Here is a 26,593-nt window from a genome sequence, read left to right on the forward strand (position 1 = left end):
TTTTTGGGACTTGGAATTGTTCTAAATTATATTGCAGGTTCAGATACTGGACATTATATATCCTTCCATAACCCACTGAATGGACTGGGGGAGACTGTAAACTACAATCTAAACTATAATCCATGTGGTGTAGCACTGCTCCAAAATGTATTCGCCAAATGCAATGAATGTGCCACAATGATGAAAGATGTTGATGTGGGGTAGCAGTAGGCTAGGAGAGGGTGTGGGGTATATGGGAACCTCTTACATTTTTAATGTAACAATTTTTGTGATCTATGTATCTTTTAAAAAAAAAGACAATAAAAGTGCACTAAAAACAAACAAACAAAAAAACTGTATCTATGGGCCAAGAAACCAGGGAAGGCTTAGTTCTGCTTCATGGTATCTCACACGGTTGCAGTTAAAGTATCAACCCTAATCTCCAGTTCTATCCCAAAACCTTGATTGGCTAAGAATCCACTTCCACTCTTACTTACCTGGTTGTAGCAGGCTTCAGTTCCTACAGGATTCTTAGACTGGGGGACTCAATTTCTTTCCAGGTAGGGTTCTTTAACACAAAGCAGCTTTCTTTACCAAAGGGTGGAATCCAAGATAGCAATAGAGAGAGAATGCCAGCAGGATGGAATGCACGGTCTTTTATATTCTAAGCATAAATCTGACATTTCATCGCTTTTATCATATTCTATTTGTTAGAAGCACTAGGTTCAAACAAACTCATAGGGAGGAGATTACATAAGAGTGTGAGTTTCAGGAGGCAAAGTTCATTGAAAATAATGTTAGATGCTGCCTACTATGTCATATAATGTTATATTGTATCACAATATATGTATTAAATGTAGCTTCATATTTCCTTGAAAAATATATCCTGTTTTTTGAGGGTACATAGTTTAATCTTCATAAATATTAGTAATATTGTGCTATAGATATGGTGTTATTTCTTACTTTACTCATCTAAATATGCATTCCTATATGCCTCCTCACCCAAAATATTTTTTCTCTCTATCTATGTGTGCATGTGTATTTATCTCTCTATCTCTCTACTTCTCTCTCTGTGTATCATGTATCTATTGTCTATTATCATCTATCATTTATCTAATGTATGTATAAATCCTTAGACCATATAAATGTGTTTACATATATGTATTTTTTCTAGTATAATATAATCATGTAATAGATTGTATTTTCTCACCCGTTAACATCAATACATATGTTTAAAACATACATGTTGCTGATATATCTATTTCATTACTGTCTGCTACACAGCATATCACAGCTGTATCTTTAAGACATAGAATAATGCCTAGCACATGTTAAGTGTTTAATAAAAGTTTATTGATTGATGAATTCAGCTATTATATTTTATTTCTCTACTCTCTTTTTGCTGAATACCTGAGTTTCAGCCTCTTGTTTTCACAAACAATTTTGAGATTTTGAAATTTGAAAAATTAGGAAATTTTGAAAAGAAGATACCCCTTAAAAGATTTCTGGTTACATTTCTGACTTGAAATCAAAAGTTCCATCTCCATCCTGATGACTTCTAAAGTTGAGTTTTGAAATCTGATTGATTTTCTGAACAGAGGATTTTGTTCTCCAATTTCTTGGGTGTCCTGCCTGTATGTACAACCACCAACTCACAGTTGAAGCATACACATGTCAGCACACCTGAACATACATTCATGCACACCTTAATGTATTCTATTTTCCATGTTTGGTGATCACAATAATCTGCTTAAACTGGCTCTTTTGCTCTAATTACACATCTCCAGTCATCTCTCCTTAACTGCTTTCAGATAAGCAATTCATTTATTTCTCTTTCACAAAATAGCCATCACAACAAAGGACTTCAGCACCAATCAGTGTGAAGGACTGAAAAATTATTGACACTCTATATCAGAAGAGACAGATAGCTAAAAGAGGAATTAGGCAGGATTAAAGATTGGCAAACTTTAGATGCGCTTTTTCCTTATGATTAAATAAATTTCAAAAAATGTAATATCTCTGCCTAGGTCATTTGAAGGCATGTTCCTGAGCTTCAACCTCATCTTTAATCAGACAAATTGAATTTTCTTGATATATTATTCCTTGATTCAGTTTTTGAGAAGAAAAATGATATTGCAGGAGACAATTTTGTTATTGCATCCTTCATTCAAGAGTAAGATTATCTAGCTATAGACTTTCTCCTGAATCATTTCCTAGGACATCCAGAATGGAATATTTCTAAAAAAGAATGGCACACTATTTTTTTAAACAAATGCTTGTTTATAAAATAAAATTTTCTATCATGATATTTTGGTCCAAATTATAAAATTTGCTCGACTAACAGTAACTTGGTCAAAGACATATATCACGTTTTACCAACTACAAGTAAAATAAATGTGTCCAATTCATTTTTGTATAACACGGATATTGACAGATACATGTATCTAGTCTTAAGTCTAGTTAGTAGCCATTTATGAAATTGAAGAAAACAACCTTTGTGTTCTTAATTTTATGCTCTTGATTATAAAGCTGTCACTAGTCTAGGAATGATTATCTCTTTCTTCTTCAAAAGATAGAGCTAATACAAGAGGTCACGCATTTCTATAACCTATGTATTTTGGCTTCAATAATTTTGAATGGATATTTTTCTTTTCCACACAAGGCTCTTTTTGTTTTCAATATTTTTTCACTATTAAATAGTCTTATTGAATTTGTTTTGAAAGTAAGTCAATTATTTCCAACCATTTAATCTTTGAGTAACTTATTTTTCATATAATAAAATTTATTTTTAGAGAAGTTTTAGATTATGGAAAGTTTATCTTGAAAGTATAGGTTATTGATATAACCCCACCCCTCCTCATCTCATATTTTCTCCTATTGAGGACATATAACATTAGTGTGGTACATTTGTTACAATTAATGAATAAATATTGCTACTCACCAAAGTCTACAGTTTAAATTATGGTTTATACTTTGCACAGTATGATTTTATAAGTCTTAACAAAATATATAATGACCTGTATCTGTCACTGCACAAAAGTTCCAATGCTCTAAAAATGCCTTATGTTTCATTTATTCTCCCCACCCCTCTCCTCCTCAGAACCTCTGGTAAAAACTATCTTTATATCAATGTTACAAGTTCTTCAGTTACTACAATAATAATAAATCTACTTTGGATAATACATTCCTTCCTTATGTTTGGTCATTCCTCAATTTTGAGGATTTGGGAATGATGATGCCTGCTTCACTTAAGACTGAGAAGAGGTGTAGATGTTTGGAGCAGAAGGAAGGAAAAGTTTTTTTTTTATTACAGTTGTAGATGCTCTTTCTTTTTTGGCGTGGGTGTTGTTCATCATCATCTTTTTGTTAGTTTTCCTGGACGAATCCAAAGAACTGGAGAGTAGGGTTGGCCACAACTCTGCTCAGCTGGCATATGAACAGAATGAAGATTTAAGTCTCTGGGACATACACTTAATAGGTATAGTGCTAATTATAATTTCAAGTAAAAGAAGTAGAGAAATTATGTGTAAGGAAATTATAAATGAGTCTAAATCTGTTACGTTTGGGAAATAGGTTATTCCAAAGTAAAACCCACTGATGAGGTGCTGATTTCTTGGGATTGTCTGCCTTCCCTATATTGTCCAGATGTCTCCAGATCCTCAGGAGCACCCTGTTTGAGACTTTGTTTACTGTAGCAGTTAGTGAGGTATGCCTGAGATGTGCATAAACATAACCTCTGGAATGACCTCCCAACTCAATTTGAAATCTCTTAGTATTTATTATGTCCCCTTTTGGTCAATGTATTTTTCCAAATGCATCTCTGGTTAGCACTCAGCAGTAATCCCTGGTTCCAGGGATGCTTATCCCTGTGAATCATCTTCCATACCAGGGAAAGTTAGCAAGTTTTTTGCTGAGTCTGGTTTAGAGAAAGACCACATTTAAGTAACAAGGATGTTTCCCAGAGGTAATTCTTAGGCAATGGATATTATTAGGCTAAGTTTCAATTTTACAAGAATAAGGTTAATAAGTGGAAACATTGGCACATAGGTCTGTTTTCTTTTACTAGGGACGGCCTATGTACTCTAGAAATTCTTGCCACTCTAATATTCTCTAGCAGGATTTGCTAGGATAGGAGTTTAATATTTTCTTGCTTATTGTGAGGGTCTCAAACACTGAGATTACATCTTATGATCACATGAACACATTCATATTCCATAGAGGCATGCCACAGGTACACACTTTCCTATACATCCCCCCACCCTTGACATCCTGCACCGGTGTCTCTACCCTGCTATGTTTGCCAAAAAACACTCCCACAATTGTACTCCTAACCACAGTCCTCAACCTCCCTTGAGTTCACTTTTTCTTTCCTCCAGCCCTCCCCCATTTCCATGGATAACCCAACTCACCACCCCAACCCTGCTCACACTCATACTCAGCATTGTTGACCCACATATTGCTTCACCAAAATTACCCTGGTCTACTGCCAAACCACTCCCACCCACCTTATCATACATTCTGCTTAAGTTGAACATCAGCTCATGACTCCCTACTCCCTTTCTATCTCCTGGTAACCTATCTTCCAGATTCTGCCTCTGTGAGTATGCTCAATATCCTTAGTTCATATTTGTGAGATCAGACAATATTTTCCCTATAATGACTGGCTTATTTCTTTTAATCTCTCTCTTTTTTTAAAATGAGTAAACATGTTTCAACTATTATTTTCTCTTTAAATTCTACTTCAAGTCATTTTTACCTGAGTACATTTCACCAAACACCCTATATAATAAGCATGAACTGTCAATTCCCTGTAATTTTGAGGCAATTTCCATATGTTACATCGTTATTATGTTCTTGTAGACTAATTGGTAATTACACCTAAATTGGTGTGCTTGGAAATTGTAGTTACTCTCAAAGAAAAATTATCTGCAATTTTCCTGGATAACCTTTTATTCCATACAGATACTTTATATTTCATTTACGTCATATGCAAAAAAGAGTTTGACCTCTTTAATAACATGCTTAGGATACAATAGGTTAAATTCTTAGTAATATTAACATTAAGTGTGTATAATGAGCAGTCACAGTCTGCAAATGATTCTTTTTTCCTATTGATCTCACAGATCTAATTCACAAAGACTGTGGAGAATGTGTCTTATTGAGGAAGAATACCAGAAAAGAAGATTCCTCTGCTTCTCTTATGCTTGCATTAGAGGGAAAAAAAACAATGGCTGCAATACTATAAATGCTCTCTAGACAAAGACCACTATGAACACACTTGTAGCGGAACAATTTGGATTTATTGCTTTTTGCATGCTTAGGAGGAAAGATCCACATCATGGAGGAACTCTGAAGCATCTCAATAAGAGGTTGTTATAAAGGACTTAGTATGTTTGTTCTCATGTTAGATGATTTTTGAGAGAATGTAAAGAAGTGGGGCTTTGCTCTGGATTTATTGTTGTAGGAAGAAAAGATAATCCTGTGATTGGGTGTCCTCATAAATCTTGTGTGGAAGGAGGAAAGGCTATGCCAAGGCTAAAGTTATAATTGGAAAAGCAAGAGCAGTCATTCATTTTAACCAAGATGGGGACAAGTTCAGTCATTTTTGTGGCTTGAACAGTGTTCATATTTTGCCTGCATTTATACATGATTATAGAATGACTTTATTTTTGTCTTGATCCACCATGGTTACAAAGAGGCCTAAGCTGTTGCTGGTGTCCTTTGAACATATTTGTGTTCAACAAGTGAACACAAGGTCTAGCCATGAATGTCAAGCCAGTTCACCAAAATAGCATGGTCCAAATGATACTACCAAGCCAACTCCCATGATGTCAGGGGTTGTTTTTCTCTTTCTCAGTAGTTATAATCACACCCATGATTTTTATCCTTTCATACCATAAGAAAAACCATTATACTAGAAGATGGAGATATCATGAAGGGAAAATTGTCATTTTGTGACCCACTCTCCCTTGACTTTCATTCTATTGTGGCTGCACTGATCTGTTTTCTGTACCTGTACAATGCTCAGCAACTTCCCAACTTATACCTTTAATCATCTCTACCCATAATGCTCAAATTGCATACACACTGTTATTCATGGTTTTGCACAGGTATTTCAGAAATAACTCCTTTCATAATGCAATAGAAAATAAACCCAATTCAAACTTCCTGTTCTATTATTCTATTTTTCCAGTACACTTATTAATCTCTGAAAGTATCTTGCTTTTTTTAGCTTTCATTTATTTATCTGTTTGGACAGGTCTCCTTTTCCCAAAAAGATAAGTTCCATGAATTCAAGGACCATGTTGATTATATTTCCTACTATAGCCCCTGGAACATTGTTAAATATTTGTAGATGGATGAATAATTGCAGAGAGTTGATTGAATTGTTAACTCCTATATGTATACTCAGTATTACATGCTTGGTTGAAGAAGGAAATTTTCCCAGTTAGAAAGATATCATTGTATAGCAAATGAATAAGCGAATTCAGTCAGAATCTTCAAAAGAATCCTCTATTTCCCAGAAAATAGTATGCAAGGAAGAAAGAACCCTTGAAGCCTTGTGACCTGAGCATATTTTTAGCACTACTGTATAATCTTTCTAATCTTTCAGGGCTATTCATCTGAAGCAACTAAAATTCAATGTTTTTATACTTAAGGGCAAGTGTTAATTTCCTGGCACTCTTTTGTGGGCTAAGGGTTTCCACCCAGATGCACTTGCATGCAGTCCTGAAAAACTAATTTAGCTGATTGTGGGTGATTGAACCTGACAAATGACACTCTATAACAAACTGACCTGCCTAATCCTACTGAAGACATCTGGGCATGTATGTAATGAGAGATAACAAAACTAAAGAGCACATTCTCCTATTGGTGTCAGGAAGAGTCTACTGCTGGCTTCTGTCTTAGTGACAAAGTTAAGCAGTCTCTTAGGGTCTTGGCATGGGATAAACTTAGGCTGTTCCTTTAGGTTTAACATGTCATATAGAAGAAAAGCAAATTGAAGAAATCAATATCTGTTTGATTATTTAGCTAGAAAGCAGGTCATTGTCATGGTGTAAGCAAAGTGTAGTCATGTAGTATGTCTATTTCATTTAGGCCCTACAATGAGGAAGGATCCCATCACACACATAATTTGCAGCTCTCTTGTAGATCACACGACAATGCAGTGGTATTGAAGGACAATTCTCCATGACATTTCTGCATGTCCTGTATCAGCTTCTGTTTTGGACTGTCTTCTCAAGTTTGTTTATAAAGCAAGCAGCCTCGCAAGATAGAGACAGGATTTCTGCTGGGGTTCTTGACCAGGATGATACATAAAATAGTTACCTGCTAGATAATGGTTGGAGAGTTTCACTACTGGCTCTTGTAAAGATTAGGGTTTCCAAAATGCAGGGTTCCTCAGGTGTGACACGAACCCACCATATATGTATAATCTAAAGGGGCCTGCCTCCCCCTCAACACCGTGGGATTTGGGAAGAGGGTACAAGAGAGCCCAATGGAAACATGAAGTTCATACATTCTGCTGTGCCAAGAATAATAAAGTCCACTGCCTTTGAGATTTATTTATTTTTATTTATCTGCCGCCCCCCCTCCCCCGCCCAAGTTGTCTGTTCTCTGTGTCTGTTTGCTGTGTGTTCTTTTTGTGTGACCACTTCTATACTTATCAGCAGCACGGGAATCTGTATCTCTTTCTGTTGCATCATCTTGTTGTGTCAGCTCTCCATGTGTGTGGCACCATTCCTGGGCAGGCTGCACTTTCTTTCACGCTAGGCGACTCTCTTTACAGGGCACACTCCTTGTGCGTGGGGCTCCCCTATGTGGAGGACACCCCTGTGTGGCAGGGCACTCCTTGCGCATCAGCACTGCACATGGGCCAGCTCCACATGTGTCAAGGAGGCCCGGGGTTTGAACCGCGGACCTCCCATGTGGTAGACAGATGCCCTAACTGCTGGGACAAGTCCACTTCCCACTGTCTTTGACTCTGCCATAGCTGTGAAACTGTGGCAGACTGATCTGATAGGTTTAAACAGCCGTGCTCATATATTATAGTGGAGACAAAATAAATAAATAGGTAAAACTTAACTAACTGCTTAATTGGAAATATACGTTTATGAGTTTAATTCTTCCTTGGGCAATCCTCTTCTTATGTCTGACTCTCTTTCTTTATTATTTATAAAAGTAAACAAATTACTGGTCACTCATGTTATTTCCAGAGATGTTAAAATCAGTTGAGGATTGTGCAAAATTCCATGCATTTTTAGCTATAAGTCAATCCCTATTTTCTAATTTAAGTTATTATAGAATTTCAGGTGATTGAATGTGAAAATGCATTAGTGACAATCTTGACTTATTTCTATTTCTATAATTTAAAGAAAAGTAAAATAATCATAAGCCAGATTTTAATTATTTCTAGTTACAGATTAGTTATAACTACCCTTATAACCAGTGATGACACATGCCATAATATTTCTCCTGAAAACATGTGGCAATATCTAAGTTTTCTTCTGAGGCTGTAATTTCTCCATGTACCCATGTATGCCTACTTTAAAAACTCTGCAGAAATGCTCCACTAGCATGTAGTGGAATGCACTCACTTATCATTGCCATATGGCGGGAGCAAATGCATCTCTCATTATATTTACTTTACTGGGGAAGATCTGACTTATTTTTGTAACTAATGTCAAACACCTTACATTGCAACATTTTTCTTATTTAAGATATATGAGGAAGAGCCACAAAACTAGCCTCGAGACAGAGTATCATAATGTCCCACATTTTTTCATGAATAACTGTTTCTTAGAGATCACAACTTTGATCTTCAATGTGTTGCCTTAAATGTTACCCATGGATTCCTGAGCTCCTCCTTGGACTGTGAGCTAAAATGAATATGATTTTATATGGTAGTATTCTCATTAGTAATAATGTCTAAACACAGTGAAAAATAAAGAAATGGAAAGAAGATGATTATTGGATATAGTGTGGCCATACATTACAAATTTAAAAACAAATATGGGAAAGTGCTGTGTCCATTGTATCTTTTGGAATAATGGGATTATGGGAGAAGATAATGAAAGCTGAAGTTTTAGGGGAAAAAATGCTGTCTCATTGTGATTATTTATTCCCTGAGAAGTGACTGGACCTTCTAAAATATGATGAGCTAAACAAGGCAATCCAATCACAGAATCTATGTCAAAATATGTAGAATATGAGTTTTATTTCTTTTAAAAGCTATTGTAGAGAACCATCAAGATGGAAGCAGAGTAAGAAGCTCCTAGAGTCAGCTCCTGCTACAGGGCAGTTATTGAACACCTAGAGCCATCTGGAGCTAGCTGAAGCACCTGTTCGGGGGCTCCAGGAGACCAGAAGAGCATACTGCAACATCCTTGAAGGAATGGAAGGAGGAGACAGCCCATCTGTAGAGACACTCATAAGTAAAGTGCTCCACACCATGGAGGCTGGTGCCCATCCTCCACTGGAGGCACAAGCCACCTTGGGAGCTGTTCCATAGCTGGAATTGAAAGCTCCACTTCCTAAAAAAGGGGAAGGAAGAGATGGTTGGGCACCAACTTCAGCTACTGATGAGTAACTTCAACAGGCTAAAGTATAATTCTGAGAACAGCTGAAGTTTGAGCCTGTTCAAGTCAGAAAGTGGCTGGTAGCTACCATCTTAACGTTGCACCTGGCATGAGGGGAAGTGGAGTGGACTGAAAATCACAGCACTGGTGGGGACCAACTTCTTTCCACCCAGGTTGGATTGCAGCTCTAGCCTAGGCCCTGGCATCAGTTCTGGCAGGGAGGAAGCTGCAAGGACCTGCACAAACCTCTCCAGGAAATTACTGGCCAAGCCATGGAGGCCAGTGATTATCCTACTCTGGTGGCACAAGTTACCGTTCTGTGGCTAGAATTAGAAGCTCCATTTCCCAAAAACAAGGGAGGAGAGATAGTCGGCTACTGATTTCAGCTACTGATTGGTAGACTTGGCTGGCTAAGATATAACCCTGGGAACAGCTGGAGTGTGAATCAGCCCAAGTCAGAAAGATGCCAGTGGCTGTCATTTTGACTCTGCCCCCAGACTGAGGGGAGGCCAGCCTGACCAAAAAACACAGTTAACATAGGAACTGATTTCTTTCACCCAGAACTGCCTGAGACTGTAGCCTAGGCTCCAGCCCCACCTCTGGCAGGGAAGAGGCTGGCAAGATCTGCACCAACCTATCAAGGTAATTGCAAGTAAAGTTGGCTGGCACAGACAGAAAACTGGAAGTCTACTGGGGCAACTGAAGTCATTTTGGGCCCATAATGCATAGATTGGCCCACAACTGTAGCTACATTCCTGCCCCAGGCAGGGGAGAAAGGGGAATGAAGCTTCATTACTTCTCTGGGCAACTATAGTCTAGGCCTGCATGACTTGGATTATCCCACTAGCTGTTACTCTGTCCTTATTCCTGACAAAGGAAAAAGTTGGAAGAAGTTTCATTGGTCCTTGGAACAATGAGGGCAGTTTGAGGCTCCACAGATCATAGCACCAACTAAATGCTTGCCTCCTACTGTACAACCAGCATGGGAAAAAAGGCAGGAAGCCCTAAACTAAAGAGAAAAACGTACCCAGAATAAATAATCTAGTAAACCAGATGCCAAGAAACCAACCAAAAATTACAATCCACACCAAGAAACAGGAAGATATGACCCAGTTAAAGGAATAAGATAAGCGTCCAGATGACATGAAAGAGTTGAGACAACTAATCATAGATGTAAAAACAAATCTCATTAAAAAATTCAATGAGATGGCGAAAGAGATTAAGGATATTAAGAAGACAATGAATGAGCACAAAGAAGAATTTGAAAGTATATATAGAAAAATAGCAGATCTCATGGGAATGCAAGGTGCAGTAAATGAAATTTAAAAGCATTGGAATCACATAATAGCAGATTTGAGGAGGCAGAAGAAAGGATTGGTAAGCTTGAAGAAATGTCCTCTGAAAGTGAACATACAAAAGGAGAGTTGAAGAAAAGCATGGAAAAATTGAACATGGTCTCAGGGAATTAAATGACAGCAAAAGGCATGCAAACATACATGTCATGGGTTTCCCAGAAGGAGAAGAGAAAGGGAAAGGGGCAGAAGAAATATTTGAAGAAATAATGCAGAAAATTTCCCAACCCTATTGAAGGACATAGATATCCCTGTCCAAGAAGCACAATGTACTCCCATCCAAAAAAATCTGAATAGACCAATTCTGAGATGCATACTCATCAAAATGTCAAATTCCAAAGACAAAGAGAGAATTCTGAGAGCAGTAAGAGAAAAGCAATGCATAACATATAAGGAATATCCAATAAGATTAAGTGCTGATTTCTCACCAGAAACCAGGGAGGTAAGGAGACAGGGGTCTGCTATATTTAATATACTACAAGAGAAAAACATCCAGCCAAGAATCTTATATCCAGCAAGACTGTCTTTCAAAAATGAGGGCAAGATTAGAATATTCACAGATAAACAGAAACTGAGAGAATTTCTAAGCAAGAGACCAAATTTTCAGTACTAGAGCCTAAAAAGAAAAGACAGGAGAGAGAGGCCTGGAAGAGAGTCTAAAATGAAGATTATATAAGTAAAGGTAACTAAAAGAGTCTATAAAGTAGTGCAAATAAAATATAAAGGTAAAACTCAAATTGTCAGGAATAAAGTTAACCAATGATGTAAAGCACTTGTATTCAAAAAACTCAGTTTTAAAAGAGATCAAAAAAGGCCTAAAGAACTGAAAGAACATTCCATACTCATGGGTTGGAAGACTAAATATCAGTAAGATGTCAATTCTGCTCAAATTGATGTTCAGATTCAATGCAATTCCAATAAAAACTCCACCAGCATTAGACAACAAAAATTGAAAACATGATCATCAAATTTATTTGGAAGGGTAAGCAGTCCTGAATAGCCAGAAACATCATAAAAAGGAAAAGTGAACCCTCATCTCCACAGTTTAAATCATATTACCTAGTTATAGTGGTAAAAACAGCACGGTACTTGCCTAAATAAAGACACATAGAACTATGGAACCAGAACTATGTTCTGGTTCAGAAACAGACCCTCATATGTATGAGCATTGATTTTTTACTAATCTGTCAAACCCACATGGCTCAGGCAGTACAATCCATTCAACAAATTGTGCAAAAGACCTGTATATCCATAGCTGAAGGAAGGAAAGGGGAGTCCTATCTCACACTTTACCCCAAAATTAACTCAAAATGGATAAAACATCTAAAAATAAAAGCAAGGACAATAAAACTTCTAGAAGAAATTGTAGGAAAATATCTTCAAGCCCTGGTGATGGGCTCTGGATTCTTAAAGAAGATAAGAGAAGGCCTGAGTGGACTACTGATGTTTAATATATGTAGAAGTTTTATTTGGCTTTACTGTAAAAGTGTGGAAATGTATAGAGTGAGATGGTAACACATAGTAACAGCTAGTTTATAAGTGGGGATGTGACTGAAAAGGTATGTAAGTGCCAGTTGACAGAATGCTAGAGAATAATCTTGGAACTAAATAGCACAGTAAACCAGGAGGTGGATGAGAATGGTGGTTGATGGTACAGATACAAGACTGCCCTTTGTGAGCTAGGCCAAAATTATATCACTTCTGCAGGGTGGTGGGAATGTGGAGAAGCATGGGAAAAATACAGCTGGAGTGACCTATGGACTGTGGTTAGTAGTAATAATATAATATTATTGAATCTACGTGAAAGATGTACTGTGTTGATTATGAGGTAGTATGGAAAATGTGAGCCAAATGTATACTATGGACATGATAACAATCAGATGATATTATTTTATCTGTAGCAAATGTTTCCCCACAGTATTGTGTGTTGATGGAGGGGTGTTGCTTGGAAATTCTGCACATGTGCATGATTGTTTTATAAGTTCACAACTTCTTTCATAAAAAAATATATTTAAAAAATAGTACTCGGGTGGGTTGGGGGAAAAACACACCAAATGTAAGATAAAGATTATGATTAGTCATAAGATTTTCACAATATTCTTTCATAATTTGTAACAAACATCTAAGGACAGTACTAGGTGGTGGAAAGTCAATGTATGGGACCCCTGCATGTTGTTATGCATGCTTGCTTGGTAAGTTCACAACTTTTACTATTCACTTAATTGTTTATGGATGTTCATATATAAATTATATAAAGATAATAATAGGGTTGGTTGGGGGAAAATACTTTGGTTAATAGTAATATTTTGACAATATTCTTTAATCATTAGTTAAAAAGGTTTAACAACAATGCAAGTTAGTGCTGGTAGGGTAAGTTATGAGAATACTGTATGATGTTATATGTGTTTGTTTTATAAGTTCACAACTATTATTGTTTATGTATGTTTATGTATGAGTAATATACTTCAATAAATTTAATTTAAAAATTTTAAAAAAAGATACTTAAAGTTATACTATGTAGACAACATAAAGTTCTTAATGATAATATAGCTTACCAAAATATAAAATTTGTAATATAATTAAGGGCAGAATAGAAAGAATAGGAAATTTACCTATCACTCTGATAAATCACACATACAAATGACATTTCTGGTGACCCAGAACAGACCTATATAGTGGAAGATAATGAAACTATTAATAGCCCCTTTGCAAATACTTATAATTTGTCATATTTCAAACCATGAAAAATTTCTCTTGTATCAAATGCACCTCAACATGATTATACATAACTGACATTAATGTTGATTTATATCATTTTGAGTGTATAAAGCTGTGGTACACACAAAATTATTTTTAAAAATCTGTAAATTTAAACTGAAAAATTATTTTCAACATCTTAGAAGTTTTCTCTTTAATTTGACTTAACTTAGTGATTATGAATATTCCAAGAGAAACAACTTCCTGATTTTGGCTTTTTAACTACCCAGAAGACATTGAAAACTGGAAATTTCTGCTTCTATTTACAGATTCAGGAGCCCATACTGATCTTGATACTGATATTGCAGAATCTTAGCCCAGTGAGAGCACTATCTTTCCTTGTTTCTTTGAAACTCTCCTTCTAAATTGTTAACTGTTTCCCACCTCATGGGAGATTTTTGAGAGTTCTATTAATAGCATCTTTAAAGTATCTGCATGGTCAGAGTTTGAGGTAAGAAGTAGTTTAGTGTGTTATGTTCCAGAGCTGAAATGGTTCCTTCATTTTCATGTCCTTCTCCCCTTCTGTGAGAGGACAGTGCCCATTTGGTTGCATTTTCTCAGATAATCCCTTTGGCTCAGCTCTCAGTTTCCAGTTGACCTCAGTTTTATTAAAAATATTCACCCAGAATATATCTTTTCTTATTCATTAACCTAAAGTGGGAGTTATTTATTTTTTTATATTCCTTCTTATTTTTGTATTGAGCTTTTTTATAAAAATTCTGTAGTATATCAGTGGACACTCTAATGTCAATTATGAACAAAGAATGAAAATGAAATTGCCATTCAAAGGAAAATATTAAAACACCATTTCATCCCAATGAGTCAAGTTGATCTTTAATGCCTAAAGTCTGTTTTTCTAATCATAAATTGATCATTAGAGAAAGATACAAATTTTATCAGTATTATTGTAAGGATGCTAAAAGATAGCCAAACATTTTATACCACCTGAATTGAAGATTGTCTTCCTAAAACAGCTTGTGACCTTTCAAAGTGCTCATTGCCATGTTCAACACTCAGCCTAATGTTCAGAGCCCTGTGATGTTCGCCACTACTAACTATATTTTACTATTCATACACCTTCTTACTTAGCCCACATTGCCAGCACACCTTCCTTCATTTGGATCCTAAGAGGAATCATTAGCTAACACCAGAAGACCACAGGTTGTTGGCTGTTCTTTAACATTTTTTAATAGAAACATGAACCTCTTAGCTGTCATTCATTTCTTCTACAAATGTAAGCAGAACCACAGCTCAGAGATATTTTGCTGTTATGTTGTAAAATATGATGTGCCCCCCTTGTTTAGATGATGAATTCAGCTGGCAAATGACAGGTTTCTAATGAAGGAAAGAGATTGTCTTCCATCTTAAACATAAAGCTATTTCATGTTGTTTTCTAACCTCATCTCCCAACATGGATAACTCAGAGATCCTGTTTTCAACACTGCTTTTGACTCCACTGTAACTATTGTTATATGTTAGCCTCATAAAACTCTCTGTGTTTCCCAATGTGCTATATATGGTTCATAAAGTATTTCCTTATTTCTATGTTATTTTCTTCCAAGGAAACCATTTGATAATTATAAGAATATAAATAACTTGACAACAGGAAAACATTAAAATAATTGAAAAGAAGAAGCACTGAGAACCTAAGAATAGGAAGCAAATGATGCAATTGGATATTAATTACAAATTATACTGTACACATAAGTAAGAAATAGGACAAAGTTTGTCTCTAAATTTTCTATCAGACACTAAAAAGGGGGAAATTCAGTAAATGAAAGATTTTACAGTATCCATCAAGTAAAATAAAAGGTCAGGGAAAGCCTAACTATTCATGTATCTGAGAAAAGGCATAAATGTTTCCTAAGGATTCTGCTAGGTAGACATTTTATAATGTGTTATATAACAAGTGACTCTTTTATAATTTAGTCTAATCTTAACAAATAAAGAGACACTAAGGCAATTTGTTTTAACAGTATTATTCAGAAGAGAGTGGATATGAAATAAATCATTTCAGTTCAGGTAGGAGATAGGTGGTTTGAGTTCATACTTACAGGTGGATATAAGGGACATATGGTATATTTGTGGCTTTGCCATCTTTCGCCATTGATAGAGTTTTAAAATGGTGTATGGTCATTATCCATACTTAGGTCACAAATATACCCCAATTTTCCTGGACTTTCCTGGTTTTAACAGCAAAAGTCTCACCTCCTGGGAAATTCCTATCCCAAGCAAATCAGGAACACATTAGTCATATTAATAGTGACCAGTGCCAAACTGGTTTCTTTGTCTGGAATAGTCTTCTTAGCCATTCATTTTTATTATACCTGTGGCAGTTTGGGATTATTTGTGAATTCCAAAAATGGAGATCATGTTTGTAAACTGGTCTGTGTCTCTGGGCACAATACTCTTTGGTTGTATTAGATTCAGCTGAGATGTCTTTGATTAAATTATTTTAAGATTAGAGCTTTGATTTGACCACATCAGTAGGGTGCAACTCAGTTTAAGTCTCCACACCCTTGATGGTCTATATGAAAGGACATTCATTCAAGAAGGCACACAGAGGAAGGAGCAGGAAGAAAGAGCTTCATAGACATGGCAGAGGAGAGAGCTTTGATTTTGTGGCCCAGGGAAGATTGATGTGCCATTTGCCTATTAGTTTGCAGCTGAAGAAAACAGAGCATCTGAGCTGAGGAAGCCTGGAAAGAAAAAGAAAAAAAAACCTATGCCAACCTACAGCTGAGATCAGAAGAAGCTGGGCCCATGGCACCTTAAAAGGAAGAAGGAAGGAGAGACAAGGACTGCCATCTTCAAAATATAGCAACAGACTTGGATGAGAAAGTACCTCTTATGGTACCTTGAGTTGGCCTCTTTAGGTCCATGTAACTTTAAGCCTTTATTCCAAACCAAAAGATTTATGGTACTTTGCATCAGCATCTCTTTGACTGAGCAATACAATAACTCATCAAACCACTCCACTGTAGGCATTTATTAAAATCCTAGGGTGATTCTCAATACTCAACCTCCTACAGTTTCCCAAATCTTAGCCTTTAGGTTTGTTGAAGCACTCATTTTATTCTTGTGTTTATATGTTTAATTCATATCTGGTCAAGTACCATGTTATACACTTTTGAATTCCAGCCACAGTGAGTGTTTTGCACAGAATAATTGTTTAACAAATGCTTGGTATAAGGAATTAAATTTTTTAATTCATTCTGGAATGATTCATATTTTATATGTATTATGATCTACTCTGCAGAAGGCATTTTTGGAAGAACTACTAACATAGTCTATGACTATACAGAGCTCTGGCATTGCAAGCTATTTTCCTCTTACACAGTCAGAGCACTCTCTGAGTGCTATAATTTGGGCATGGGATGAATGCCACCATGTTTATAATATATACTGTTTAAGACTGGATAGTGAGGAATTCCATTAAGAAATAAAACAGTCACTGACTTCCAGGAAAGTTACAGCCTCTTGTGAAGCACTTGGGATGAGAGGATAATTTTTAAATAAAAGCTCCACACAATTTTTATAAACAGGAACAGAGTCAGTCCTTAAAATATGAATTTCCTATAAAGCACACAACCAAATGAAAGGATAATGAGTCTTATGCTTAACCTAGTAAGAGGGGCAACTTAAAAAAAAAAAAGATTTTTTAAATGACTTGACTGAATGAGCCATCACCATTCTCTTACTACTAATTATAATTTTGTGATAATTTGCACTAAAAAATATTTTTGCCAGCTTTGTTTCTATATTTGGAAAATTGATGTAGTAGCTTGAGGATGTACTATATGCTAGACAAAGTGCTAAGTTTCTAGCAATACAAAAAGTAAAAAAGTAGTCTATTTGGAGAAAGCAGAGCTGTAATTAAAAGCTCACACTGTGGACTTACTCCATAGAACTCAAGGATTATATGCATGATAACGATGGAATTTTTGCAAAAGCAGACACAGTCACAGAGTTGGCACTTTTGTACTCCCTATAGAGTTGATGAAGCTTGTGAATAGAAATTTAAGTAACATATCTAAGTTTACATAGCTTTTAATTGGTAAAGGCAGGATTTGATCCAAATAGCTGTTTTTCAGAATCTACCTGAACTCTTCACCACAAGGCCATGTTGCTATGAGCTAATAGATATGTATAATAAGGTATTATTAGTTACATGTAAGAAGCATATAAAATAGGCATGATGATTAAAATATATCAAAGACTGGTCAAATAATCTAAATGAGTAAAGTAAATTCAATACACAATAATAAATTGCAACAGCACTAGATCTCATTGTGAAGGACTAGAAAGGAATGGTTCAGAAGCTGGCAACTGAAGAGCACATGGCTTGTTTTAAGAAGGTATTAACTACAACTCCAGTTGATTGTAGAAAAGCAGGAATGCACGCAAAGATTTATCAGACCTTCAAAATTTTTAAGAGATGACATAAATTCAGATTTTTATGTTAAATCACCTTGTGTTTAAGATTAGGAAACTAAATTTAAATAACATATCCTGAGAATGTAACTGTGGGTTGGAGACAGCCCCCAAAGAACTATCTTGTACCCTCAGATATAGAAGGTGCAAGCATATGTATATACATGTATTTGAAGGAGCAGAGGTCATACTGGAATTGGTCCCCTCTACTAAATTTAGAAGTGGAGAATCTGGAATATTGTACAGCAAAATGTAAGGCTAAAGAGGCTAGCAGGGGCCATTCAGGGACAAATTTTATTTAGTTGACCAGAAAATATAGACTTTCCCTTCAATGTACAATGTAGAGATGAAGATAAAGTTGCAACCTGTACTTTGGAAGGATCAATCTCATAGCAGTAGTAAGAATATTTTGGATCCTTGAAGATAAAATGAAAAAAAAAAAAGACATTTTGGGGTTACACAAAAGAAAATGTCATTGCACATAAGAGACAACAGATCTTACAGTGATGAAAGACATAATGTCTAAAATTCTTTTTATTATTTCAATTTTTAAATTTTTTTTGTATTTTATTTTTACTTTTAAACTACCATTATTTCATTTTCTTATTAATATTATTTGGTAATTTTTTTGGCTTCATTTTTGAAGAGGCTTTGGATAACAAAAGGGTCATAACAGTGGCAGGGTAAGATCACTGGTGTGGGGTTTCTGTGATGGCAGATGCATGGGAGAGGGTTCACATGGGTCAGACCTCTAAGGCATATGAATGTGTCCAGGTGTTCATGGGGCATTGTCACAGTGGGTGGAGAGCCACACAATAATTGAAAGAACATCAAATTCCTATCCTGGGGATTTCTGTTATATTCTCTAATGGGATAGCAAAAATCCCCCAAATACAGGGCAGTGCCTAGTGAAGGACGATGGACCATTGCCCCAGGCCCTTCATAATGATGATTGTACTTACAAATCTTTTCTTTTAAAATTGTAACTTAACCTAGTATTATATGTTGTCTAAGAGTTACCTCCTGAGCGCCTCCTTGTTGCTCAAATGTGACCTCTTTCTAAGGTAAACTCAGCATATAAACATGCTACCTTATTCATGGGGTCAGACATGACTCTTAGGGATGAACCTCCCTGGCACTGAGGGATCATTACCTTACTAAGCCCCAACTAGCAATGCACATGAAAAAAGACCTTGACCAAAATGAGGAAAGGGTAAATACAAATGAGTGAGTTTTTATGGCTTTGTTAGTTAGCCAAAGGGGTGCTGGTACAAAGTACCAGAAATCTGTTGGCTTTTATAAAGGGCATTTATCTGGGGTAGAGATAACAATCACAAGACCATAGAGAGTAAGTTACTCCCCACACCAAAGTCTGTTGCCAAATGTTGGAGGAAGATGACTGTTGGTCTCTGTGAGGATTCAGCATTCCTCTTCCTCTTAAGGCTCCATAGGCCCAGCTTCTTTCAATCTCAACCATAAGCTGGCATAAAGCTTATCTCTCTTCCTTGTCTCTTTGTGGGATGAACCACTCTGACTTCTCCACAAGGCCAGTTGTAAACTACCATGCAAATGGCCCAGCTCTATTCCTGGGACTCCAGTGTCAAAAAAACTAAGCTCTTTCTTCTGCCATATGATTTTCTGTGTGAGTCTCTGCCAAGCAAGGGGACAAGGACTCAATGTCCTACTGACATGACCAAACCAAAGCCCTAGTCTTAATTTAACCAACTAAAAGTGAAACTTCTGAATTTAATACAATCAAAGGATATCATACCCATTGGAAAAGACCAGTTTAGAAACATAATCAATATTTCTTTTTGGAATCCATCAATAATAACAAATTGCCACACTTCATCCTCTGAATTCCAAAAAGATATCACAACATTCAAAATAGCCTAAAATCAGTAAAAATGCTAAGTACAATTCACATCACAATCAGTTTATAGAAATACCATTTATCTTGGGGCAAAGACCTGTCTGGCTGTAGACCTCTGAACCTTACAAACCAATTTATCTGCTTCCAAAATACAAAGGAACAGACAAAGGATAAACATTTGCATTAAAGTAAGGAGAATTTGGGAAGAAAACATGAGACATGAGTCCCCTGCTGTTCCTTAAATCTGCAGGATCTACATTAGATTTCAAAGTCTGAGAGTCATTCTTAAGAGATGCTTTCTTCTCCCTGGGGTCTTATGGGAACCCACCATTTCCACAGCTTTCTGAATGACTATTTTCTTGATTTCACCCTCATCAAGCATCTGGGTGGTGACTGAGCTCCAGACCTCACCTTCCAAGAACATTGAGGTGATGACCACACTTTACCCAAACTTTGGGGTAGTCTCAACCACTTTAGTACAGTGACAGGGAAGTAACATTCGCCCTAAACTCTTGCATACAGGCCCAACACTCTCAGAGCCATGAGTTGGTGACCTGGCCTTCCTTAATCTATAGGGGACAGGTTGATATATTATAAGAAAATATTAAGAATTGTGAATTCATAACCTTTCTAATCAATAGTGTCTGCTGTCTTAGCTTAGAAATGTGAATGATTAACTTCTCCATTGTCCTTTGGAATATTGTAATGCTGCTATGCAGGCAACTCCCTCACCTAGTAACCAAAAAACAAATGTTTAAAAGAAACCAGTTACCAGACGTGGTATTTGTATGTTCTGTTTCTATTCCCTGTAAAACTAAAAGTAGATAAACTTCATGTTGCTGTTCAATGTATCATGTATAAAATAGAGAAATTTGGGGCATTATATCTCTCCTTGGGGGAACTGGCCATTCCCCTGGAGATGGGCATTGTTGTTCCAGGGGGAGCTGACAAATCATGAGTTGCATGATTACCCTGAGAGCATAGATTTGGTCTCTTATAAAAGCGGGGCGCCTTTTGGCTGCTGGCTCAAGTCTCTGGAGGGGACGCTCTGCCTGGGACCATTTTTCCAATTAAGACTTTGATCAGCCACCAAAGAGATTTCATGGCCTCATAAATGATCAGATGTTGTATTTTTCCCCAATTTGGTGAGTGCTTGTATATACTTTCATTCTTTCCTACATCTTTAATTAATTACTTTCTTGGGTGATTGTTCAATTCTTATACTCATTTGATATAACCTGAAGTTCATTTGATTGTATAAAGCTGCCTTTGCCTAGTATTTAAAGTTTCTGCCTCTTCCTTAGCAGAACATTTTGGAATAGTCAGCAGGATCCAGGTACAATTACATTATCAGACTGCCTCTGATGTGGCTGTGGGTTAGTGAATTCTCACACTCCAGGTAATGGAGGGAGCAGCGATGCTGTAGCTGTGGACTGATAGAATTAAACTGCTGGAGTAGATGAAAAACTCAGCAACATTAATGTTTTCTGTTTTGTTTCCATACTAATTCTATTTGGGCCTGGATAGACAAAGTGATACAATTAGTGTTATTAAATTTTAGTAAATTTTGAACTTGGCAACTCTATGTAAGGGAAAAGAAAAATCCTAGCCGCTTTTGTTAGCCTGTAAGTGAAGATAGATCATAAACCTGAAAGCCCGTAATGCTTGTGTAAACTGTAGAAAAGTTTGAATACGATGTTACTTTGACAATGTTTTAAATTTTAATCACTTTTTTTCTCTTGGTCAGAATTTTTATTTTACTCCTGAATTTTGAGCCTAAATATCTTCCTAAAGATTTAGTAATCCAAAATATATGTGTTAAATATCTGTATAAACTGCTAAATTAGAGCTTAACTGCATTTATACTACTCAAATATTCCTAACTGTAGATGATTATTAATAAGTGTTTCCAAAAACTAGCTTGCATATTACAGGCAACATGGATTCCAGAAGAGATCTTAAAAGCAGTAAAATCAGAAATGTGAAATTACGGAAGACTTGGAAATAGTCATACCAAAGGAGAGAGACTTGTGAGTTAAATTATAAGCTTTATGTTTCTGTTAGTGTGTCTCAACTGTTTTTATATTTGTCTCTTTGTTCAGTGTCAGTGTATATTTCTATGGTAATATTAAACTGATAAATGCACATTCTTAAAAGATCTGTACAAATGACCAAGGAAAAAAATTGTTTTTACCTAAATTGAAATGAATAGTTTATTTTTCTTCACAAACAGGATAAGGAAGGTGAAACTTAATTGGATGTTATTCCTGGAAATTTAACAATGTTTGGCATAATAGTAGATAAAAGTATAATGCTGCTAATCATGGATTTAATTATTTTTTTTTTCTAATTTAAATGCTATGTGTCACAGAAACAACCTCTTTGCCTGGAAATCAAAAGAAAGATGCTTTGACTCATATTCATCTGATTTGTCTCACTTCTGCTAAAGAAGCAGCTCTATGGTTGCAAAAAGAGAGTGGCCATTGAGTACTACTAGGGGTGGTACATAAGAGTAAATTATCAGAAGTTAAAATAACACCACTGCTGTCTGCAGCAGCCCCAAATATTGCTAGTTTGTTGCAGGAAATTAATATCCAGTTTTGTCACTATTGCTTTTTCAAGAACTTTCTAAGGCTTTCTTTAGTATCTCCTTCGGCAAGTCAAGCCAGCCTGCATTCACCTTCATGTGAGAAGGCCAATGGTTGATTCTGCAATGCTTCCCCCAGGCTGTGTGTATAACCCAACCATCTGTTCTGGCCTGGTGGCAAAATAATCTAGCTGTATGGAAGAAACCTGTGGCAGTAACCCTATTTTTGTTATACTGATGTTATTATGTTAACCAGTAATTATTCTTTCAGAATTTAAAAAAACATCAAAGACAATGGTATCTTATGTTAAGAGCCTAGGATGGGCAAACAAGTGAGACAGGCCACAAAGTCCTATCTATCAATTTCTTAAATGTTATTTAGTTGAGTAAAATAAAAATGATACCCTCTGCTGTAATTGATAAAACATAACGATTTTTTGCAATACTGTTGGGGTACTGAAAACCCTTCATCCCTCATTTATCTCAAATGTTAAAATCATTGTATGTGTTAATCAAAAAAAAAAAAAAAAGCTCTCCATGGAAATAAGAAAACCCCCAAGCAGGCTTCTTTTAAAACAATCACAAAAATTTAAGCAGTAAGGGAGAGTGGACTGACTTACCCTGTAAATTGGATATGGCCAGCACCAACATTGGCTTTGGGTGGGTTTTCTGGCAGAGGCAACATTCTAAACAAATACCCCTTTGGTTCTAGTCACAATTGTGGAAAGGGGCCAAAGTACAATATAGCCCTTCAGGAAAGCAACTATGTGCCATCCCTCTACTAGGGTGGACTGCAGATACTAAACAAGAGCAATGAACTGTTGTGGACTGCCCTCTGTGAGGGAGACATCTGTAGAAGAATACATCTGAGACACCTGCCAGTAGCAACAGGTAACTGTCTGTCATGTACCTGCCTTCTTCTCTAACATCTCTCTAAGGACTGTTGAGGCGCATATCCTTGTGAAGATCCAGAATCATGCCATTGAGACCTGAGAAGCAGCAGAGTGGCCCCACAGGAAAACAGACATCATGGCTGCTTCTAGCTGCCAGTTGCTTGCCAACAGCTTGTGGACATCATCTATGAGTGTCCTTTGCACTCACTCCAGTGACTGTGACATCAGTATCCTCCTGCTCTCAGAAGGGGCAAAGTATGCTTTCAATGCCACAGAAACTGCCACTAAACTCTTATAACCAGATCCTTACAACAATGGACTAAGCTGAAATTCTGAGGGCTAGGGCCACAGCTCCAGTTAAGATGCTAACAGCAGGTTATGATTTAAAGTACCAGCCACTCCTCAGCCCAGAAGGGGAAGTAATAATAATTTATAGTTGTCTATGCCTCAAACTATACAAAATAGGGAAAAATGAAGTCATTTTGATCATGGTACTAGTCTATGAAGAATTACTGGTTAAGAATCGTAAATCCATAAAAATGAAAGCATCTAATAACTGTCAAAATGTCACCCAAGCCCTGCAGTACATGGTATCTCAAAATACAGATATTGGAATTAAGCCCACAACCCTATTAATAATCAGTTTTCCACTTTAAGCTAAACATGGAAGAAGGCATTTATAAGTATTGCTAGTGCATTGTGCTGTATTATATTAAGTTGTTGCTTGATTACTTAGTGTTACTTATTCTGCTTATAATCTATTACTAATATTACTGGTATCAGGGTAAGATTTGCCCAAATAGACATGTAGAGTAATTAAAGGTGTAGGCACCTGTTGTGAGTATGGTGCCTTCTGATGATTGATCTTAAATATGAGGGGCACCTGTTGTGAGTACAGTGCCTTACAAGTCAGGGTGGTTTTTCTTTTCTTCTTTCCTCATTGCACTGGGGAAACATGTCTGTTGTTTTTCTTTTTTGTATATATAAATTCCCAATTCTTGGGACTAAATGATGTACTATAAGAAAATTATTAGGAATTGTGAATTCATAAACTTTCTAATCAATAGTGCCTGCTGTTTTAGCCTGGAAATGTGAATAATTAACTTGTCCATTATCCTTTGGAATGTCATAATGCTGCTATGTAGGCAACCCCCTCACCTAGTAACCAAAAACAAATGTTTAAAAGGAACAAGTTACAAGACATGGTATTTGCATGTACTGTTTTGTATACCCTATAAAACTAAAAGCTGAAAACATTCATGCTCCTGTTCAGTGTACCATGTATAGAATGGAGTATTTTGGGGCATGATGTCCCTCCTTTGGGGAATGGCCATTCTCCTGGAGACAGGCATTGTTGTTCCAGGGGAAATTGACAAAACATGAGTTGCATGATCTCCCTGAGATCATAGATTTGCTCTTATAAGAGGGGGTTCTTTTTGGCTTCCAGTTGAAATCTCACCCAGGAGTGAACATTCTGCCTGGGATTGCTTTTCCAATTCAGACTCTGATTGGCTGACAAAGGGACTTCCTGGCCTTGTAAAAGATCAGATGTTGTGTTTTCCCCAAATTTAAGTGTTTGTATATACCTTCATTCTTTCCTAAATCTTTAATTAGTTAATTTCTTTGTTGATTTCTCAATTGTTATAATCATTTGATATAACCTGAAACTCATTGGATTGAATAAATAGTCATTTGCATAACATTTAAAGTTTCTGTCTCTTCCTTAGCAGAATACAGGTCCATCCCTTTCAGATCTATGGAGTGTTGACCTTGGGGAATGTGCTCCATCTCTCTGTAGCCTGGGGCAGCAAAACTGCCTGAATAACAGGCTAGAACATCTACCCTCTTAAAATACTGGGGCACATTCACCCTCTCTGTACACATGGATAGGGTTCATCTCTTGACACAAGGAGATGTCTTAATTCCACATTTCAGCTTCTGTGGTTCTCTTAAAGCATTTTCTCTTCCATCTCTCCCTTGCTGTTCCTTTTAGTCCAGGCCCACAATGGTTTTGTTCATACAGCTCTCACAAAATGCTTGTTGGTTTAGCATGCAAAAAGCAGGGGTCCAAGCCATCAGACAGTAAGACTTTCCACAAGTCTTACCAAATAACTGCATTTTCAATACTGATTTACAAGTTCCAAGTTTAGTTAATTCTTAAATTGTGCACTATCATGTGGGGGTTTGATTTCCAGATGCTTGGACTATCTATAATCTGTTTTTGGTTTCATTGTGCCCAATAATTAAATTATCAGTTTATCTTTCTCACCCAGCATTTTATTATAAGATGCAAGGAGAAGGCAAGCTGCATTCTCTGAGTTGACTTTGGAAAGTTCTTCAGCTAAATGCCCAGGTTCACCATTTTCAAATTCTGCCTTCCATAAAACATCTGGAGTTAATCTTGCTAAGTTCTCTGCAACTTTAAAACATGGATAATAACCTTTCCTCCAGTTTCCAATAATAGTTTCATTATTTACTTCTAAGGACTCATAAAACATCTCTTTAGTGTCCATATACCTACCAGCAGTCTCTTCTAAGCAATCTAGGTCTTTTCTAGCAAGCATCTCCCAATTCCTCCAAAAAAAATTCCTTACCTTTTTATAAAACCCTTTCAGCTTTTTCGTATTTGAAAAAGCACTACCCCCTTCCTGGTACCAAACTCTGTATATATAAGCCAAAGGAGTGCTGATGCAAAATGCCAGAAATGTGTTGACTTTTATAATGGATATTTATCTGGATTAGAGCTAACAATCACAAGGTCATAAAGAGTAAGTTACTTTTCTCATCAAAATCTGTTGCCACATATTGGAGCAAAATGGCTGCCAATCTCTTTGAAGGTTCAGTCTTTCTCTTCTTCTTAAGGCTCTATTGTCTGAGTATCTTCTGATGCTTAAGACTGGCTTAAGGCTCTTTTCTCTTCCTTGGGCTCATCCCTTTCTGTGCTCAGCTGCTCTGCTTTCTTCACAAGGCCAATTGTAAACTATAATGTGAATGGCTCAACTCTCTCTGGGGCTACAGCATTCCATAAACTAATATCCCTTCTTCTCTGCTGTGTCATTTTTTGTGAGATTCTCCACCCACCCAGGGGTGGGGACTCAATGTCCTTCTGACCTGGCCTAATGAAATCACTAATCTTAATT

The sequence above is a fragment of the Dasypus novemcinctus genome, chromosome 1 (genome assembly GCF_030445035.2).
Source record: "Dasypus novemcinctus isolate mDasNov1 chromosome 1, mDasNov1.1.hap2, whole genome shotgun sequence".
In the NCBI taxonomy this organism is placed as follows: Eukaryota; Metazoa; Chordata; class Mammalia; order Cingulata; family Dasypodidae; genus Dasypus; species Dasypus novemcinctus.